The sequence below is a fragment of the Muntiacus reevesi genome, chromosome X, assembly GCF_963930625.1.
Source record: "Muntiacus reevesi chromosome X, mMunRee1.1, whole genome shotgun sequence".
NCBI classification, from domain to species: domain Eukaryota; kingdom Metazoa; phylum Chordata; class Mammalia; order Artiodactyla; family Cervidae; genus Muntiacus; species Muntiacus reevesi.
Genome location: NC_089271.1, coordinates 100,321,487 through 100,342,313, shown reverse-complemented (window position 1 = coordinate 100,342,313; position 20,827 = coordinate 100,321,487). Strand labels below are relative to the sequence as shown.

Genomic DNA, 20,827 nt, shown 5'->3' with positions numbered 1-20,827 from the left:
TAGCTTAGTTTAAACTAGACCCCCTTCTCTAAACACATGGGGATTCCTAAGGGAAACCAAGTGCTTGTCCACCCCTCACAGCTTCTTTGGGTCTTTGGGATGCTTCTTCCCCTGAAAGGTCAAAATCACTTATGATTCTGAGAAGAGCTGGAAGCATCTAATCACCTAAGCACTTGCTGTTTGGGATGGGAAAGCAGAAGGAGGGACTGTTTGGCACTAGTGGATGAGCTGACTAATTTATGCTGACCATTTTTATATGTAAAAAATATTAATAAAATCTTTAAAAGTTATTTAATCTTATTGAGATTATACACATGTATTATTTATTTCACATTAGTTATTTTCATCTGAGGCTACCAAGTAATTTCTTCTTAACATTTGGCCTACATAAAATTAGCAGAAACATCTGCTATCTGCAAAAAGGCTACAGGAAATGATCTCTAAAGTTCATTCTTGGCTTTAAAATAGGTCTGCAGTCTTTGGATTCCTTCCTGTAACCCTTTTAGAATGACTTGGACTCTTTTCCAGTGTACTTGGGGCAGGCTTCTTGTATAGCATGAAGGCAAGACAGTGGCTTGCATGATCTGTCACCTTCCCTTGGTCTGAGATTCACTGGTGACTTGTAGGGCTCTTATAGCCACAGTTATAGTCTAATATTGGAATTCTCCACAGTCTGCTACTTGCAGAAGTTCAACCTCTTTGAGACAGTTGCAGTAAAAGAATTATATCAAAAAGGATTTGCTGAATTATGACTACAAACAAAACTAGCTTTGTGGGGACAAAATGTGCTCCTGTCAAGGGAACCTTATGTTTGTTTTCCAGCCTCTCCTCCCAGGGTTTCACTTCTAATCTTTCTGCAGAAAGAAACATTTCAACAGGGAAACAAGCTGAAACTGAGACAAGTCATTTTAAGTTCCTGAACTCCCATCCCTACCTCAGAAAGAACTCCTCTGTTCACAAGCTAAAGCTATCCATAAAGCTAAAGCCTGCTTCCTTCCCAGAACAATTCTGTTTGGATGTTGGATGCACACCTTCCCAAGCACTGTGGGCTCCAAATTCAGTAAGTTCAGTAACGTGAATGTCTTTCCACAGTTGGAAAGTATTTTATACTTTTGTGTTATCAAATAATGGGATAGTGTCTCATATTTTATTGATAATATTTAGAATGCTTACTATCATAAGGGAATTTGGGAGTTATAGTTAAATTGTTTTATCTGGATAATATATGACTCCACTCTGCGAAAACAAAGTTCTTTATATACAGTATACATTCTCATAATTTCCAGGCTGAGAGACTTGAGAAAGAGTAGGAATATCGTTAGTTCTCATTCTATAGATTGAAATAATACAATATGGAGAGACAAACATGTTTGCCAAGACAGTGATTCTCCACTCCATTTTAGGGGTGTTCCGGGGTGTATCGTGGGATCTCCCAAAATTGCTCTAAAATTCTCAAAACCAAATCCAACTTAATTGGCTTTAATTTTTTTTTAATCCCAGCATTTTAGGGTTAGGGTCAGTGAGTTTTACAAAACAATTTTCTTTTTTAAGTAGGACCAATGAAACATCATAACTCAGTTGATAAACAGTCCACCTGCAATGTAGGATACCCCAGTTCGATTCTGGAAGATCCACTGGAGAAGGCATAGGCCACCCACTCCAGTATTCTTGGGCTTCCCTTGTGGCTCGGCTAGTAAAGAATCCACCTGCAATGCAGGAGACCTGGGTTCAATTCCTGAGTTGAGAAGATGATCCCCTGGAGAAGGAAAAAGACTACCCATTGCAGTATCCTGGCCTGGAGAATTCCATGGACTGTATAGTCCATGGGGTCACAAAGAGTCATACATGACTGAGTGACTTTCACTTTCAATGAAACATCAAAAGTACAAAAGCTCTAGAAGTTTGGAAGAAGTGAGTACCAAAAGAAGCATGAAAATAATCCAGGTCAGGTACTGAGATGTATAAACTCTTGACTCTTTATTTCTGAAGGCAATGCATTATGTGACGTCACATCTGAAGGTGCTTCTCTTCCGGGCATGCTTTTCACAGCACTTGGGAATTATCCTAATGGCCTTTTATGGTGACCTGATTTTTTTTTCTCTGTTAGAGAAGTGAGAAAATATATACACTTGAACAGTGAACATTTTAATTTGGCTGCAGCACAGACTCATTATGGGGTAATTATGTCAAATACACTTGGGAAGTTAGGTTGTGGCCACGTTTTGAAGGATCTTGAATACATACTGAGGTGCTCCCACGTTTTCGACAGAAAGTTTAGCAGCACTGGAAGTTTTTGAACAGCAGCTGGAGAAGAAATGGTCATTTAAAATGGCCAGAGTTAGATTCTACGACTATTAATATGGCTAGAATATGTAGGTTTGGCCAGATTGAAACAAAGAAAGACTGAGAGATCAATCAGCAGCTTGCAACGATCTGGATGAAAGTTGTCATGGAGGTTGTCCAACTTTACTGTGGGCTTTGTCATTGCGCTGATGTTTAAAAGCAGGTGATGAGACTTCCCTGGAGATCTATTGATTGACTCAGCACTTTCAGTGTTGTGGCCTGGGTTCAATCCCTGTTCAGAGAACTAAGATCTGTTAAACCACGTGGTGCAGACTAAATAAACAATAATAATAATAAAAACATATGAGGTGTTGCCTCTTCAATTCCACAGATTTTCTTGCTCTTCTGGCTAAGATTTTGCCTGGCTCAATTTAAAAAAATGTTTTGCCTCACCTTTCAGAGGTTCAAGGGCACTTGTTCAGAATGTGCTTCTCAAGCTGTGTATAGTACTTTTGGCATCATGAAGTCTATGAAGTTCCATGTCCAGTTTGGCCATCTTCAGTTTATTGCCTTGAAAGGGAGGGCATCGCTTCACACAGGCCAGCTCTGAGCAGTTTTCCCCATGCATGCTCTCAGATGTGCTATGTGTGAGCTTAAGCAGTGAGACGTCAGTCCATTCTGATGTGGGGGGAAATGGAGGATTTTTCTGTGATGTTTGACAGCCATGATTTGACTTATATTTGAAGAGGAAAATATAAAGGCTGTGCAATTCTAACCTCAGGTTTTCTGCCCCTAGGAATTTTTTACTAAGAACACAGTGGCTTGGGATACCCAGAAAATATTTTGATTTGTTTCATTGAAAAAATTATTGTTTGCATATCTTTTGTTATATGAACTTTTGGCCAAGGAGATTTCTCCCTTTATATACTTCTTATGATAGACTAATTCCATCATCTCCTCACTAAGAGAAACAATACTGAAAATGGTAGAATAGTCCTAAAGTTATGGAAGTAACATAGCATCCGTAGAAACGTTGAGCAAGTACCATGAACCTTGACCGTTATGGTTAATTTATAAGCCCTTGGAAGTGAGATGGGATGTGTTCCTTCACTGTGAATCAAAGGAAACCTATCGTGTCACAGGTAAGTTTATGTATCGATGCCATATTGACTTTGTTGCTACTCTGTCCTTACACAGACATCTGGTCCCCACTGCTCTAGTTATTATGATGAGTTGTGTATTTTTATTTCAGAGACCTGTTTCAATCATTTAATTTCTATTTTGACCTACCTTTATCACTGTCCACGTCTGCCCGATTCCACTAGGTGGCACACTTACCCGTGAAATTACTGTAGCCATACCATCACCAGTAGAGGGCTGCATTGTGCTTTTCTGTGAGGAGGAAAGACTTCTGGGGTGCGGTGTGGGTATCCTTGTCCCTCTGCTCCCAAACTGGGCACCAAGATGCTGTTTCATACCTGCCTGCCCTTCAAAGTCTCATAAATGTTAATTGGTGCTATGGCAGACAAGGGCAAGATTTGAGTTAAGCCACAGTCCCGGCCTTCCCAGAGTTTGCAGTCAATGGTGCCAGGGCCAGGACAGGGGGCAGATTGCAGAAGAGCTAGAGAAGGGGGCCATGGCAGGGAAGGAAATGATTCTGACTGGAAGCTCTGCGTGACTAGAGGTTCTAAAGGCCTGCAGGTCTGAGACTGATTTGTGTGGCTGTTGGCATAGGGTGAGGGGATCCCTGGCAGACAATGTAATGGAGAGGCTAGCATCACTGCATTATTTCACCAGCAGTGCCCCTTGTTTCAGCCCCACAGACTTGGAAAGAAAGCAATGGTCACAGATGCTTCCTCCTGTCCCAGAACTGACTGGGCTCTCCCACAGTCTCAGTAACAGGAGATCAGATGAGTCCCCACTGTTCCTGAACCAGCGAATTCAAATATCTGTAGCTCTATCATTTGGTTTTATCTTATGTTTTATTTTTGGAAAATAAAAAAAATAGAAAATCATACCCACAAAAAAACCACCTATGTTCATACCAACAGAAATTAACTATTCTTCGTGTGTTGGTATTGGGGCTTCCCTGATGGCTTAGCAGGTAAAGAACCTGCCTGCGATGCAAGAGACACAGGAGATGCGGGTTTGATCCCTGGGTTTGGAATATTCCCTGTAGGAGGCAATGGCAACCCACTCCAGTATTGTTGCCTGAGAAATCCCATGGACAGAGGAGTCTGGCAGGCTACAGTCCATAGGGTCGCAAAGCTGTACACTACTGAGCAATGCGTTTATATATTGGTTTCTGAAGTTTTCTATGTTTATACTTTTATAAAATTATGCAAACCCCTCCATCAGGACAAGGCTGTGATTCATGAAGGGTTATATGTAATTTTTCTAAATTTTTTTCTAAAAATTATATAGATATTACATTAATATATTACCCCTTTTCTAATTTATTTTAATCTATATCCTTCCCACTCATAACAGGACCAGTTCTTGGATTCAGTTATGGAATACCAACATGCTTAGACTTAAATGCCTCACAGCATGATGGCAGCAGAGAGAATAGTTATGTTGTTTTACATTTTCTCTCTCCTTGCTACTTAAATTCAAACTTAAATTATTTTTTGGAGTTTAAAATTATATTTTAGGGAATTCCCTGGTGGTCCAGTGGCTAGGACTCCATGCTCCCAATGCAGGGAGCCCAGGTTCAATCCCTGGTCAGGGAACTAGATCCCACATGCAGCAACTAAGAGTTCAAATGCTACAACTAAAGATCTCTCACACTACAATGAAGATCGAAGATTCCACAAGCCACAACTAAGACCCAGAACAGCCAAATAAATAAGCATTGAAAAAATAAATAAAATTACATTGTCGAAAAAGTACAAAATGCAGAAAGATGAAAATAAACAAATTACCTGTGGTCCTATCACTTGGAGAGAACCAGAATTGATGTTCATTTTGGGTATATTTCTTTCCAGTCTTTTTTCTACATAGTTTTTAAACAAATTTGCTTCATATTGTTTTATAATCAGCCTTTTTCACTGAATGTTTTATGATTTAAATATTCTTCTACCTCATGATTTGTAATAGGTGCCCAGTATTTTATCCTATAACTATAACTAGAGTTATGTCATACTTATAATTACTATTGCTAGACATTTGATTTGTCTCCTTTACTTCTTTGGTTATTATCATAATGTATGTTCTTATACATGAATCTTTCAGTGACAGTATCAATATCGGAATAAATTTCTAGAAGTAGAACTTCTCAGTTAAATAGCATGAACATTAAGCAATACTTTTATTGAATTTTTCTTTATCAAAGTAATATATTTTTTTATAGACCATGTAGAAATCACAGGTACATAAAAAGGAGAATGAAAAAGGACATAAATGTCACTCATACTTTTACCTCTCAGAGGTAATCATTATTAACATTTTATTAAAATCCTTCAGTCTTTTCTCTGTACTCTACATTTTCGTTCATAAAGCTTTTTACTTAATATATTCTGAACTTTCTTTAAAGTTTATTATTCTACACCTTCAGTGGTTACATAGCATTTCATTGTATGAAACTACAATTTATTTGACCAACTCGCTATTGTTAGACATTTAGATTATTTTTCCCTAATATAAACAATGTAGAGATGAGCATTCTGTGGCAAAATCTTTGCAAAAACCCCTGATTGCTTCTTTTGAATAAATACCTAAATGTGCAATTGTTCCAAACGTAGGCACATTTTTCAGGCTTTTGATGAATATAGCTAAATTGCTCTATAATAATTCTCATATTAGAGGCAGAGTATGCCCTTTTTATCTGAATTCTTGATATCACTGAATTTTTTCCCAGTTTGACTGCAAAGATTTAATATCCTATTTTATTTATTTATTTATTTTTTATTTTTTTTTTTATTAGTTGGAGGCTAATTTCTTCACAACATTTCAGTGGGTTTTGTCATACATTGACATGAATCAGCCATGGAGTTACATGTATTCCCCATCCCAATCCCCCCTCCCACCTCCCTCTCCACCCGATTCCTCTGGGTCTTCCCAGTGCACCAGGCCCGAGCACTTGTCTCATGCATCCCACCTGGGCTGGTGATCTGTTTCACTATAGATAATATACATGCTGTTCTTTCGAAACATCATGTACATTTATTTGGGTGCTATTGAAATTGAACTTTTTTCTATTCTTTACTCTTGTCCACACCATCATGATTATCTCGGTCGTGAAGATCTTTGTCCAGATAATTATGATGGTGTCATCACTCACACTCACCTAGAGTCACTGGAATGTGAAGTCAATTGGGCCTTAGAAAGCATCACTACGAACAAAGCTAGTTGAGATGATGGAATCCCAGTCGAACTAATTCAAACCCTAAAAGATAATGCTGTGAAAGTGCTGCACTCAATATGCCAGCAAATTTGGAAAACTCAGCAGTGGCCACAGGACTGGAAAAGGTCAGTTTTCATTCCAATCCCAAAGAAAGGCAATGCCAAAGAATGCTCAAACTACTGCACAATTGCACTCATCTCCCACGCTAGTAAAGTAAAGCTCAAATTCTCCAAGACAGGCTTTAGCAATACTTGAACCGTGAACTTCCAGATGTTCAAGCTGGTTTTAGAAAAGGCAGAGGAACCAGAGATCAAATTGCCAACATCCTCTGGGTCATCGAAAAAGCAAGAGAGTTCCAGGAAAACATCTATTTCTGCTTTACCGACTATGCCAAAGCCTTCGACTGTGTGGATCACAATAAACTGTGGAAAATTCTTCAAGAGATGAGAATACCAGACCACCTGACCTGCCTCTTGAGAAACCTATATGCAGGTCAGGAAGCAACAGTTAGAACTGGACATGGAACAACAGTCTGGTTCTAAATAGGAAAAGGAATACGTCAAGGTTGTTTATTTAATTTATATGCAGAGTTTATTTATTTAATTAAATTTATTTAATTTATAAGCAGTCACCCTGCTTATTTAATTTATATGCAGAGTACATGATGAGAAACGCTGGGCTGTAGGAAGCACGAGCTGGAATCAAGATTGCCAGGAGAAATATCAATAACCTCAGATATGCAGATGACACCACCCTTATGGCAAAAAGTGAAGAAGAACTAAAGAGGTTCTTGATGAAAGTGAAAGAGGAGAGTGAAAAAGTTGGCTTAAAGCTCAACGTTCAAAAAACTAAGATCATGGCATCCGGTCCCATCACTTCATGGCAAATAGATGGGGAAACAGTGGGAACAGTGGCTGACTTTATTTTGGGGGACTCCAAAATCACTGCAGATGGTGATTGCAGCCATGAAATTAAAAGATGCTTACACCTTGGAAGTAAAGTTATGACCAACCTAGACAGTATATTAAAAAGCAGAAACATTACTTTGTCAACAAAGTTCCATCTAGTCAAGGCTCTGATTTTTACAGTAGTCATGTATGGATGTGAGAGTTGGACTATAAACAAAGCTGAGCACCGAAGCATTGATGCTTTTGAACTGTGGAGTTGGAGAAGACTCTTGAGAGTCTCTTGGACTGCAAGGAGATCCAACCAGTCCATCCTAAAGGAGATCAGTCCTGGGTGTTCATTGGAAGGACTGATGTTGAAGCTGAAACTCCAATACTTTGGCCACCAGATGTGAAGAGCTGACTCATTTGAAAAGAACCTGATGCTGGGAAAGATTGAGGGCAGGAGGAGAAGGGGATGACAGAGGATGAGATGGTTGGATGGCAACACCGACTCAGTGGACATGGGTTTAGGTAGACTCTGGGAGTTGGTGATGGACAGGGAGGCCTGGCGTGCTGTGATTCATGGGGTTGCAAAGAGTCGGACACGACTGAGTGACTGAACTGAACTGAACTCTTGTTCAATTTTCTGTTCTGATACATATTTTTTTAATTTCTTTAAGAAATTTAAGAAATTTTAAATATTCTTTGTCATACATGGAAGTTTTCTCTTTTGGCTAATTGTTGGACTATATTATATATCTATATGTTCTAATATTAAATTGAACTCCTAAAATAATAATCCTTTGCTTATGTTGTAGTATTATTTTTGTCTTGCTGAATTTGATCTGCTGGTATTTTATTTAGGATTTTTGCATCTCTGTTCTTAACTAACATTAAAATTAAGTTTTCTCTGTGTTTTGTACATGTATTAATTATGTTTTGTGGGCAGGATAACTTTAGCTTTATAAAATGAATGGTGCTTAGTTTCTTCTTTTCCTCTATGCTAGAAACTGCTTTTAGAGGATGGAAATTATCTGTCCCTTGTAAATTATAAAGGAGTTGTTCATGAGGCTACCTGGACACAATGAAATCGTTGAAGGAAATGTTTTTAAACAGCACATTCCCCTCCCCCCATGTTTTCTACATCTTTGTGATTCTAATTTGCTAAGTTTCTTAGGAAATCATCCATTTTATTGAGATTTTCAAATTCATTAACAATATCAAGATTTCTTGAAATTTAGTACATATACTATACAATTCATCCATTTAACATGGTTTTAGTATATGTTCACGGAGCTATATATTCACAGCCATCACCAAAATCATCACCAAAAAGTTTAGGACAATTTCAAAATCCCCAAACGAAACTCCATAGCCATTAGCAGTCACTCTCCATGTCCCCTTTATTCCCCCTAGTTCCTAGGCAACTACTAATCTGCTTTTTGTCACCATAGATTTACCTACTCTGGACTTTTCTTATATTAATAAATGGAATCATATGATATGTAGTCTTTTGTGACTGGATTCTCACAGTTAAGGTAATGTTTACAAGACTCACTCTGTTTTAATATGGACTAGTACATCAGTCTTTCTTTAACTTTTGTAAAATTAGTGGACTTTTATTTTTAGAGCAGTTGTAGTTTTACAGAAAGTGAGCAGATAGTACCGAGTTCCCATATACTCCTCTCTACTTACTCCTCTGACCATAGTTTTCTCCACTAACACCTTGAATTGGTGTGGTTCATTTGTTAACTAAAGTTCATAATTTACATGAAGGTTCACTCTGTGTGTTGTGCAGTTAGTTCTGTGGGTTTTCACAAATGCCTAAAGCGAAGTCGCTCAGTCATGTCGGACTCTTTGTGACCTCATGGACTGTAGCCTACCAGACTCCTCCAACCATGGAATTTTTCAGGCAAGAGTACTGGAATGGGTTGCCATTTCCTTCTCCAGGGGATCTTCCCAACCCAGGGATCGAACCCAGTTCTTCCGCGTTGCAGGCAGACATTTTACCATCTGAGCCACTACTGTATCCACAATTACAGTATCATATGGAATAGTTTTGATGAGTAGTTGGAGCACAGAGGATTTTTGGTATAGTGCTTCTCTCCCCCAGAACCCCTGGCAACCACTGATTTTTCTTTTTTTACTGTTTCCATGGTTTTATCTTTTCCACAATGTCATGTAGTTGGAATCATACAGTATGCAGTCTTTTCAGATTGTTTTCTCTTACTTAGTAATATGCATTTAAGTTTCCTCCATGTCTTTTCATGCCTTTGATAGCTCATTTCTCTTTTAGGACTAAATAGTATAAGATGCTTGCTCCTTGGAAAAAATGCTATGAAAAACCTAGTCAACATACTAAAAAGCAGAGACATTACTTTGCCAACAAAGGTCCATCTAGTCAAAGCTATGGTTTTTCCAGTTGTCATGTATGGATGTGAGAGTTGGACCATAAAGAAAGCTGAACACTGAAGAATTGAACTTTTGAACTGTGCTTTTGGAGGAGACTTGAGAGTCTCTTGGACTGCAAGGAGATTCAACCAGTCCATCCTAAAGGAGATCAATCCTGGGTGTTCACTGGAAGAACTGATGTTGAACCTGAAGCTCTGATAACTTTGGTCACTTGATGCGAAGAATTGATTCATTGGAAAAGACCCTGTTGTTGGGAAAGATTGAAGGCAGGAGAAGAAGGGAATGACAGAGGATGAGATGTATGGATGGCATCACTGACTTGATAGACATGAGTTTGAGTAAATTCCTGGAATTTGTGATGGACAGGGAAGCCTGGTATGCTGCAGTCCATGGGATTGCAAAGAATCAGACACAACTGAGTGACTGAACTGAATATTCATTTGTCTGGATTATATCACAGTTTATTTATCCACACACTAACTGAAGGACATCTTACTTGTTTCCAAGTTTTGGCAATTATGAATAAAGCTGCTGTAAACATCTGTGTGGAGGTTTTTGTGTGGACATATTTTCAACAGGTTTGGGTAAATACCAAGGAGCATAATTGTTGGATCATATAGTAAGTGTATGCTTGGTTTTATAAGAAAATGCCAAATTCTCCTCCAAATTGGCTGTTCCATATTGTATTTCCACCAGTGATGAATGGGAGTTCTAGTTGCTCTACGTACTTCCTGACATTTGCTGTTCTCAGTTGTTTAAATTTTAGCCATCCTAATAGGGCATAGTCAAAGCTATGGGTTTTCCAGTCATCGTGTATGCATGTGAGAGTTGGACCATGAAGAAGGCTGAGTGCTGAAGAATTGATCCTTTTGAACTGTGGCGCTGGAGAAGACTCTTGAGAGTCCCTTGGAATGCAAGGAGATCCAACCAGTCAATCCTAAAGGAAATCGACCCTGAATATTCATTGTAAGGACTGATGTTAAAGCTGAAGCTCCAATACTTTGGCCACTTGATGCAAAGAACCAACTCATTGTAAAGACCCTGATGCTGGGAAGTATGGAGGGCAGTAGGAGAAGGGGATGACAGAGGATGAGATGGTTGGATGGCATCACTGACTAAGCAGATATGAGTTTGAGCAAACTCTGGGAGATAGTGGAGGACAGAGGAGCCAGGCATGCTGTAGTCCATGGAATCACAAAGAGTCAGGCACGAATTAGTGAATAACAATAGATAGTGCATAGTAATATTTCATTATTGTTTTAATATGTAATTCCTTAATTATACATGATATGGAGCATCTTTTCATGTACTTATTTGCCATCTCTATGTCTTTTTTTGGTAAAGTGTTCAGATTCTTTGCCCATCCTTAAATTAGATTCTTTTCTTTTTGTGGAGTTCTAAATAATCTGTATATTTAAGGTACAAGTCTTTTAACCAAGCTATGTTGCAAATATTCCTCCTAGTCTGTGATTTCTCTTTTCATTCTTCTGACAATGTCCTTCGCAAAATAATTTTTAAAAATAAAGTATATTTTTGCAGCTAAATAATATTTCATTGAATGGCTATTCCAGATTTTCTTTATTCATTCACTAGTTGGTAGACACTTGAGCTGTCCCCTTTTGGCTATTATAAATAGTGCTACTATGAATATTTGTGTAAAAAATTTTGTTGGACATGCATTTTCATTTCTCTCGGATAGATAGCTAGGAATGGAATTGCTGGATCGTGTGGCTACTCTATATTTAACTGTTTGAGGAACTGCCAAATTGTTTTCCATAGAAACTGCCTGGCTTCTCCAAAGCAACTGTACCATTTTACATTTCCACTGGCAATGTGGGGGTGGGGGTGGGGGTTCCATTTTGTCCCATATCCTCACCGACACTTGCTATTGTCAGTCTTTTTGAATGTAGCCATTGTAGTGAATATGAAGCAGTATCTCTTTGTGTTTTGATTTGCATTTCCCCAATGACTCTATGTTGAACATATTTTCATATGCTTATTGACCATTTGCATACCTTCTTTTCCTCCTCACTTTTTATACTCTTCCATGAGAATTTCACTGATTTCACTAACACTTTCATATAGATGATTTTCGAATATTAACTTCCATATCTGACCTTACTTCTGAGATTTTCTCAGAGATTGGTGTCCTGATTGCATTTCAGAATTAGTATATCCCAACTGAAACTCATCTGCTTTCTTCCCAAGCTATTAATTCTTTCTGTGTTCCTAATTCTGTTAATTATGCTATTATTTTTCTAATCACCTGAACTTGAAACATGGCATCATATCTGAATGTAAGAGAAATGGGATAGGAAAGAGTCAATTCATTACCAAGTTCTTCTGTTACTTTTGTAATATTTTACATCTCTTTTATCTTTTTCTCTCCTTCTTGATCTCTAACCTCTTTTGAACTTTCTCAGTCTCTTCTTCTCCTGGTTCTCTTATCTTTTATTATTTTATCTCAGGTTATTTTTTTTTTTACCTTAAGTGATCTTAATTTCTATCTTAAATGTTATTTTTACCTTAAATGAACTGCCCCTTTCTTGACTATCTTCTGTGATCATCGTAAATCTGTCTTGGTTATTTTTATGTAATTCCAAAGTGTGACCTGTAATGTACACACATAATTCCCAAATATATGTTCCTAGTTCTGAAATATCCTGAGAACTTCAGACGCATATATCCAACTATATGTATGACATCTCTATTTCATGGACTTCTCAAACTTAGTACAGTCATCATTTGGTATCTGTAGGGAATTGGCTCCAGGACCCCCGCAGATACCAAAATGTGAGGATGCTGAAGTCCCTTATATCAAATGACATAGTATTTGCACATCCTCCTGTGTACTTTAAATAAGCTCTAGATTAGTTACAATATCTAATACAGTGTAAATGCTATGGAAATGCTTGTAAGTATAATGTAAATTCTATGTAAATAGTTATCAAAGCATGGCAAATTCAAGTTTTGCTTTGTGGAAGTTTCTGAATTTTTTTTTTTTTTTTGAAATATTGTTAATCTGCATTTGGTTAAATCTGCAGATGTGGAACCTGTGGATATGGAGGGCCAACTGTGTGGTTAGACTGAACTAGTCTCCTCCAAGCTGATCCCAAACTTGCTGCACCTTCAGTCAATAGCAACACCACTCAGCTGGGGCTCACGGAACAGAATCCTGGCCATCATTCCTTTTCTTTCCCTCTCTGCAAGAACCAAACATTCACCAAATCTATTCTATCATGTGCTTTGCTAAGTCACTTCCACTGTGTCCGGCTCTTCATGATGCTATGAACCATAGCCCACCAGGCTCCTCTGTTGATGGGATTCTCCAGACAAGAATACTAGAGTGGGTTGCTGTGCCCTGCTCTAGGGCATCTTCCCGACTCAGGGATTGAACCTGCATCTTTTAGGTCTCCTGCATTGGCAGACGAGCTCCTTACCACTAGTGCCACCTGGGAATCATAAAATTCCCCTGAACCTGCTGTTTGCATCCACAGGCTACTTCTTCATTTGAGTTTTTATCACCTCTCATTTAGATGATTTCAGTGACTTTAAATCTTGTCTTCCTGTCTCTGATCTCTCACTGTGGCCCCACAACTCTCTCTACACAGTCCACCAACACAAAGTTCTTTCCAAACTGAAAATTTAGTCATGGCCATTTCATTACCATGGGAGCTTCCCTGGTACTTCAATTGGTAAAGAATCTGCCTGCAATGCAGGAGACCCCAGTGTTCAGTTACTTGGTCGGGAAGATCCCCTGGAGAAGGGACAGGCTACCCACTCCAATATTCTTGGGCTTCCCTGGTGGCTCAGCTGGTAAAGAATCTGCCTGCAATACAGGAGACCTGAGTTTGATCCCTGGATTGGGAAGATCCCCTGGAGAAGGGAAAGGCTACCCACTCTAGTATTCTGGCTTGGAGAATTCCATGGACTGTATAGTCCATGGGATAGCAAAGAAATGGATATGACTAAGTCATTTTCACTTTTCACTTTCATTTCATTACAGAAAACAAACAAAAACAAGAACACCAATACTAACAACAAAATTAAAACATGAAAATATTTAGAGTTTCCCTGGTAGCCTGTCACTTTTCTAAAGCATGTAGTTCAAGGTCTTCAGCCTAGCATGTGCTTCCTGCCTACTTCTTTAAGTGTCATTTGTCAATGCATCCTGTCCCCATCTTACCTCAGGCTCCAGCAAGATTCTTCTGGGACGTTAAACAAGTTACCATGGCTCAGATTATTCTTCCTGCCTTGTCTCCTTTCATCCTTCAAAATCCTTGTCCTGGTGTCCCCTCTTCTGGAGAGCATTTTCTAAGGCTTACAACTCTGGAATTCTTCCGTACTTCACACAATGTCATGTTGCAACTCTTTTGTTTATACATCTGTCTTCCCTATTAGACTGTTCAGTTCAGTTCAGTCACTCAGTTGTCTCCAATTCTTTGCGACTCCCATGGACTGCAGCACTCCAGGCTTCCCTGTCCATCACTAATTCCTGGAGCATGCTCAAACTGTCAATCAAGTCAGTGATGCCATACAACCATCTCATCCTTCATCGTCCCCTTCTACTGCTGCCTTCAGTCTTTATCATCAGGGTCTTTTCAAATGAATTAGTTCTCCCAATCTTCAGTACTCACTTTTACTTGAGAGTGAGATTACTGGTTGACTGTTCTCTCCCTCTTTTGACTCTCCTTTTTCTCCACCAGATAACCTCTATCTCCTCCCTCCCCCTTCTCTTCTGTACCCAACTCTGTGAATCTCTTTGTGTATTCCAGCTGTGGAGAACACTTAGGGAACTGATTACTGGCTAAATCTGTCTCTCTCTTTTTGATTCCCCCTTTTATCCTCCTGGCCACCTCTGTTTCCTTCCTCCCTCTTCTCTTCTCTGTGTAACTCCGTGAACATCTCTGAGGGATCCAGACTGTGGAGAGCACATAGGGAAGTGATTACTGGCTAGCTTGTTCTCTCCCCTTTTGATTCCCCCTCTTCTCCTCCTGATCACCTCTATCTCCCTCCTCCCTCTTCTCTTTTCCATGTAATTCTGTGTACCTCTCCGGGTGTCCCTCACTGTGGAGAAACTTTTCATCATTAACTAGATGTTTTATCATCGGTGCTGTATAGATGGAGAAGCCTTGAGGCTACTGTAAGAATAAGACTGAAAACCAGAGGCAGGAGGCTTAACTCTAAATCCTGAGAAGACCAGAGAACTTCTGACTCCAGGGAGCATTAATTGATAGGAGCTCATCAAAAGCCTCCATACCTACACTGAAACTAAGTACCACCCAAGGGCCAATGAGTTCCAGAGCAAGACATACCATGCAAACTCTCCAGCAACACAAGAACATAGCCCTGAGCTTCAATACACAGACTGACCAAAGTCACACCAAACCCACTGACATCTCAAAACTCACTACTGGACACTTCATTGCACTCCAGAGAGACAAAATCCAGCTCCACCCACCAGAACACTAACATAAGCTTCCCTAACTAGGAAACCTTGACAAGCCACCTGTCCAACCCCACCCACAGCAAGGAACCTCCACAATAAAGAGGAATCACAAACTGCCAGAATACAGAAAGGCCACCCCAGACACAGCAACATAAACAAGAGGAAAAGGCAGAGAAATACCCAGCACGTAAAGGAACAGGATAAATGCCCACCAAACCAAACAAAACAGGAAGAGATAGGGAATCTACCTGATAAAAAATATGGAATAATGATAGTGAAAATGATCCAAAATCTTGAAAACAAAATGAAGTTACAGATAAATAGCCTGGAGACAAGGATTCAGAAGATGCAAGAAAGGTTTAACAAGGACCTAGAAGAAATAAAAAAGAGTCAATATATGATTAATAATGCAATAAATGAGATCAAAAACACTCTGGAGAGAACCAACAGTAGAAAAATGGAGGCAGAAGATAGGATAAGTGAGGTAGAAGATAGAATGTTAGAAATAAATGAAGCAAAGAGGAAAAAAGAAAAAATAATTAAAAGAATTGAGGACAACCTCAGAGACCTCTGGAACAATGTTAAATGCCCCAATATTCGAACTATAGGAGTCCCAGAAGAAGAAGACAAAAAGAAAGACCATGAGAAAATACTTGAGGAGTTAACAGTTGAAAACTTCCCGAAAATGGGGAAGGAAATATTCATCCAAGTCCAAGAAACCCAGAGAGTACCAAACAGGATAAATCCAAGACAAAACACCCCAAGACATATATCAATCAAATCAAAAAAGACCAAACACAAAGAATAAATATTAAAAACAGCAAGGGAAAAAGCAACATATAACACACAAGGGGATTCCCATAAGGATAACAGCTGATCTTTCAATAGAAACTCTTCAGGCCAGAAGGGAATGGCAGGACATACTTAAAGTAATGAAGGAAAAAAACCTACAGCCCAGATTGCTGTACCCAGTAAGGATCTCATTCAGATATGAAGGAGAAATCAAAAGCTTTACAGACAAGCAAAAGCTGAGAGAAATCACCACCACCAAAGCAGCTCTCCAACAAATGCTAAAGGATCTTTTCTAGACAGGAAACAGAGAAAGGGTGAATAAACTTGAACCCAAAAAAACAAAATAAATGGCAATGGGACCGTACTTATCAATAATTAACTTAAATGTAAATGGGTTGAACGCCCCAACCAAAAGACAAACACTGGCTGAATGGATACAAAAACAGGACCCCTATATATGTTGTCTACAAGAGACCCACCTCAATAAAAGGGACACACACAGACTGAAAGTGAAGGACTGGAAAAAGATATTCCATGCAAATAGAGACCAAAAGAAAGCAGGAGAAGCAATACTCATATCAGATAAAATAGAATTTAATATGACAAAACCTACTGAAATGTTGTAAAGTGATTGGCCTCCAACTAATAAAATAATATTTAAAAAATAAATAAATAAATAAAATAAAGGATGTGAAAAGAGACAAAGAAGGACACTACATAATGATCAAAGGATCAATCCAAGAAGGAGATATAACAATTATAAATATATATGCACCCAACAAAGGAGCACCACAATATGTAAGGCAAATGCTAACAAGCATGAAAGGGGAAATTAACAACAACACAATAGTAGTAGGAGACTTTAATACCCTACTCATACCTATGGATAAATCAACTAAACATAAAATTAACAAAGAAACACAAACTTTAAATGATACAATAGACCCGTTAGACCTAATTGATATCTATAGGTCATTTTACCCCAAAACAATGTATTTCACCTTTTTCTCAAGTGCACACGGAACCTTTTCCAGGATAGATCACATCCTGGGCCATAAATCTAGTCTTGGTAAATTCAAAAAATTGAAATCATTCCAAGCATCTTTTCTGACCACAATGCAGTAAGATTAGATGTCAATTACAGGAGAAAACGGAGAAGGCAATGACAAGCTACTCCAGTACACTAGCCTAAAAAAATCCCATAGATGGAGGAGCCTGGTAGGCTGCAGTCCATGGGGTTGCTATGAGTCAGACCCGACTGAGCAACTTCACTTTCACATTCACGCATTGGAGAAGGAAATTGCAACGCACTCCAGTGTTCTTGCCTGAAGAATCCCAGGGACGGGGGAGCCTGGTGGGCTGCCATCTATGGGGTTGCACAGAGTCAGACGCGACTGAAGCGACTTAGCAGCAGGAGCAGCACAGGAGAAAAACTATTGAAAATTCCAACATATGGAGGCTGAACAACATGCTGCTGAATAACCAATAAATCAGAGAAGAAATCAAAAAACAAATCAAAATATGCATAGAAACAAATGAAAATGAAAACACAGCAACTCAAAATCTATGGACAATGTAAAAGCAGTGCTAAGGGGAAGGTTCATAGCAATACGGGTTTATCTCAAGAAACAAGAAAAACGTCAAATAAATAAGCTAACTCTACACCTAAAGCAACTAGAAAAGGAAGAAATGAAGAACCCCAGGGTTAGAAGAAAGAAAGAAATCTCAAAATTTAGGACATAAATAAATGCAAAAGAAATAAAAGAGACCATAGCAAACATCAACAAAGCCAAAAGCTGGTTCTTTGAGAAGATAAATAAAATGGACAAACCATTAGCCAGACTCATCAAGAAACAAAGGGAGAAGAATCAAATCAACAAAATTAGAAATGAAAATGGAGAGATCACAACAGACAACACTGAAATACAAAGGATCATAAGAGACTACTACCAACAATTATATGCCAATAAAATGGACAACTTGGAAGAAATGGACAAATTCTTAGAAAGTACAACTTTCCAAAACTGAACCAGGAAGAAATAGAAAATCTTAACAGACCCATCACAAGCATGGAAATTGAAACAGTAATCAGAAATCTTCCAGCAAACAAAAGCCCAGGACCAGATGGCTTTACAGCTAAATTCTACCAAAAATTTAGAGAGGAGCTAACACCTATCCTACTCAGTTAAGATGCAAGCATCCTTAACAAAATTCTAGCAAACAGAATCCAACAGCATATTAAAAAGATCATACATCATGATCAAGTGGACTTTATCCCAGGGATGCAAGTATTCTTCAATATCTGCAAATCAATGTAATACACCACATTAACAAATTGAAAGATAAAATCCACATGATTATCTTAATAGATGCAGAGAAACCCTTTGACAAAATTCAACATCCATTTATGATAAAATCCCTCCAGAAAGAAGGAATAGAAGGAACATACCTCAACATAATAAAAGCTATATATGACAAACCCACAGCAAACATTATCCTCAATACTTGAAAAACTGAAAGCATTTCCCCTAAAAGTCAGGGACAAGGGTGACCACTCTCTCCACTACTATTCAACATAGTTTTGGAAGTTTTGGCCACAACAATCAAAGCAGAAAAAGAAATAAAAGGAATCCAGATTGGAAAAGGAGAAATAAAACTCTCACTGTTTGCAGATGACATGATCCTCTACACTGAAAACCCTAAAGACTCCACCAGGAAATTACTAGGGCTAATCAGTGAATATAGTAAAGTTGAAGGATATAAAATTAACACAGAGAAATCCCTTGCATTCCTATACACTAACAATGCGAAAACAGAAAGAGAAATTAAGGAAACAATTCCATTCACTATTGCAATGAAAAGAATAAAATACTTAGGAATATGTCTACCTAAACAAACAAAAGACCTATATATAGAAAACTATAAAACACTGGTGAAAGAAATCAAAGAGGACACAAATAGATGAAGAACTATACCATGTTCATGGATTGGAAGATTCAATATAGTGAAAATGAGTATACTGCCCAAAGCAATTTGTAGATTCAATGCAATCCCTATCAAGCTACCAACAGTATTTTTCACAGAACTAGAACAAATAATTACACAATTTGTATGGAAGTACAAAAAACCTTGAATAGCCAAAGCAATCTTGAGAAAGAAGAATGGAATGGAGGAATCAACCTGCCTGACTTCAGGCTCTACTACAAAGCTACAGTCATCAAGACAGTATGGTATTGGCACAAAGACAGCATTATAGATCAATGGAACAAAATAGAAAGCGCAGAGATAAACCCACACACCTATGGACATCTTATCTTTGACAAAGGAGGCAAGAATATACAATGGAGAAAAGACAATCCCTTTAACAAGTGGTGCTGGGAAAGCTGGTCAACCACTTACTTGTAAAAGAATGACACTAGAACACTTTCTAACACCATACACAAAAATAAACTCAAAATGGATTAAAGATGTAAACATTAGACAAGATACTATGAAACTCCTAGAGGGAAACATAGGCAAAACACTCTCAAACATAAATCACAGCAGGAACTTCTATGACCCACCTCCCAGAGTATTAGAAATAAAAGCAAAAATAAACAAGTGGGACCTAATTAAACTTAAAAGCTTTTGCACAACAAAGGAAACTATAAGCAAAGTGAAAAGACAAACTCCAGAATGGGAGAAAATAATAGCAAACGAAGCAACTGACAAAGAATTAATCTCAAAATTACACAAGCAACTCCTGAAGCTCAATTCCAGAAAAATAAATGACCAAATCAAAAAATGGGCCAAAGAACTAAACAGACATTTCTCCAAAGAAGACATACAGATGGCTAGCAAACACTTGAAAAGATGCTCAACATCACTCATTAACAGAGAAATGCAAATAAAACCACAATGAGGTACCATTTTATGCCAGTCAGAATGGCTGCTATCCAAAAGTCTACAAGCAATAAATGCTGGAGAGAGTGTGGAGAAAAAGGAACTCTCTTACCCTGTTGGTGGAAATGCAAAGTAGTACAGCCACTACGGAGAACAGTGTGGAGATTCTTTTAAAAACTGGAAATAGAACTGCCACATGACCCAGCAATCCCAGTTCTGGGCATACACACCAAGGAAACCATAATTGAAAGAGACACGTGTACACCAATGTTCATCCCAGCACTGTTTATAATAGCCAGGACATGGAAGCAACGTAGATGTCCATTAACAGATGAATGGATAAGAAAGCTGTGGTACATATACACAATGGAATATTACTCAGTCATTAAAAAGAATACATTTGAATCAGTTCTAATGAGGTGGATGAAACTGGAGCCTATTATACAGAGTGAAGTAAGCCAGAAAGAAAAACACCAATACAGTATGCTAATACATATATATGGGATTTAGAAAAATGGTAATGATAACCCTGTATTCAAGACAACAAAAGAGACACAGATGTATAGAAGTCTTTTGGACTCTGTGGGAGAGGCAAAGGTGGGATGATTTGGGAGAATGGTATTGAAACATGTCTATTATCATATGTGAAATGAATCACCAGTCCAGTTTCGATGCATAAGACAGGGTGCTCAGGGCTGGTGCACTGGGATGACCCAGAGGGATGGGATGGGGAAGGAGGTGGGAAGGGCATTTAGGATGGGGAACACATGTACACCC

General features: G+C 38.5%; 1 non-coding gene across 1 annotated transcript; it reads left to right on the top strand.

Moving 5' to 3' along the window:
• The first annotated feature begins 4,942 nt into the window (after positions 1–4,942).
• TRNAW-CCA (transfer RNA tryptophan (anticodon CCA)) lies at positions 4,943–5,015 on the top strand. The gene has a single exon. It is a non-coding gene; the product is annotated as a tRNA-Trp (tRNA).
• The last annotated feature ends 15,812 nt before the right edge of the window (positions 5,016–20,827 follow it).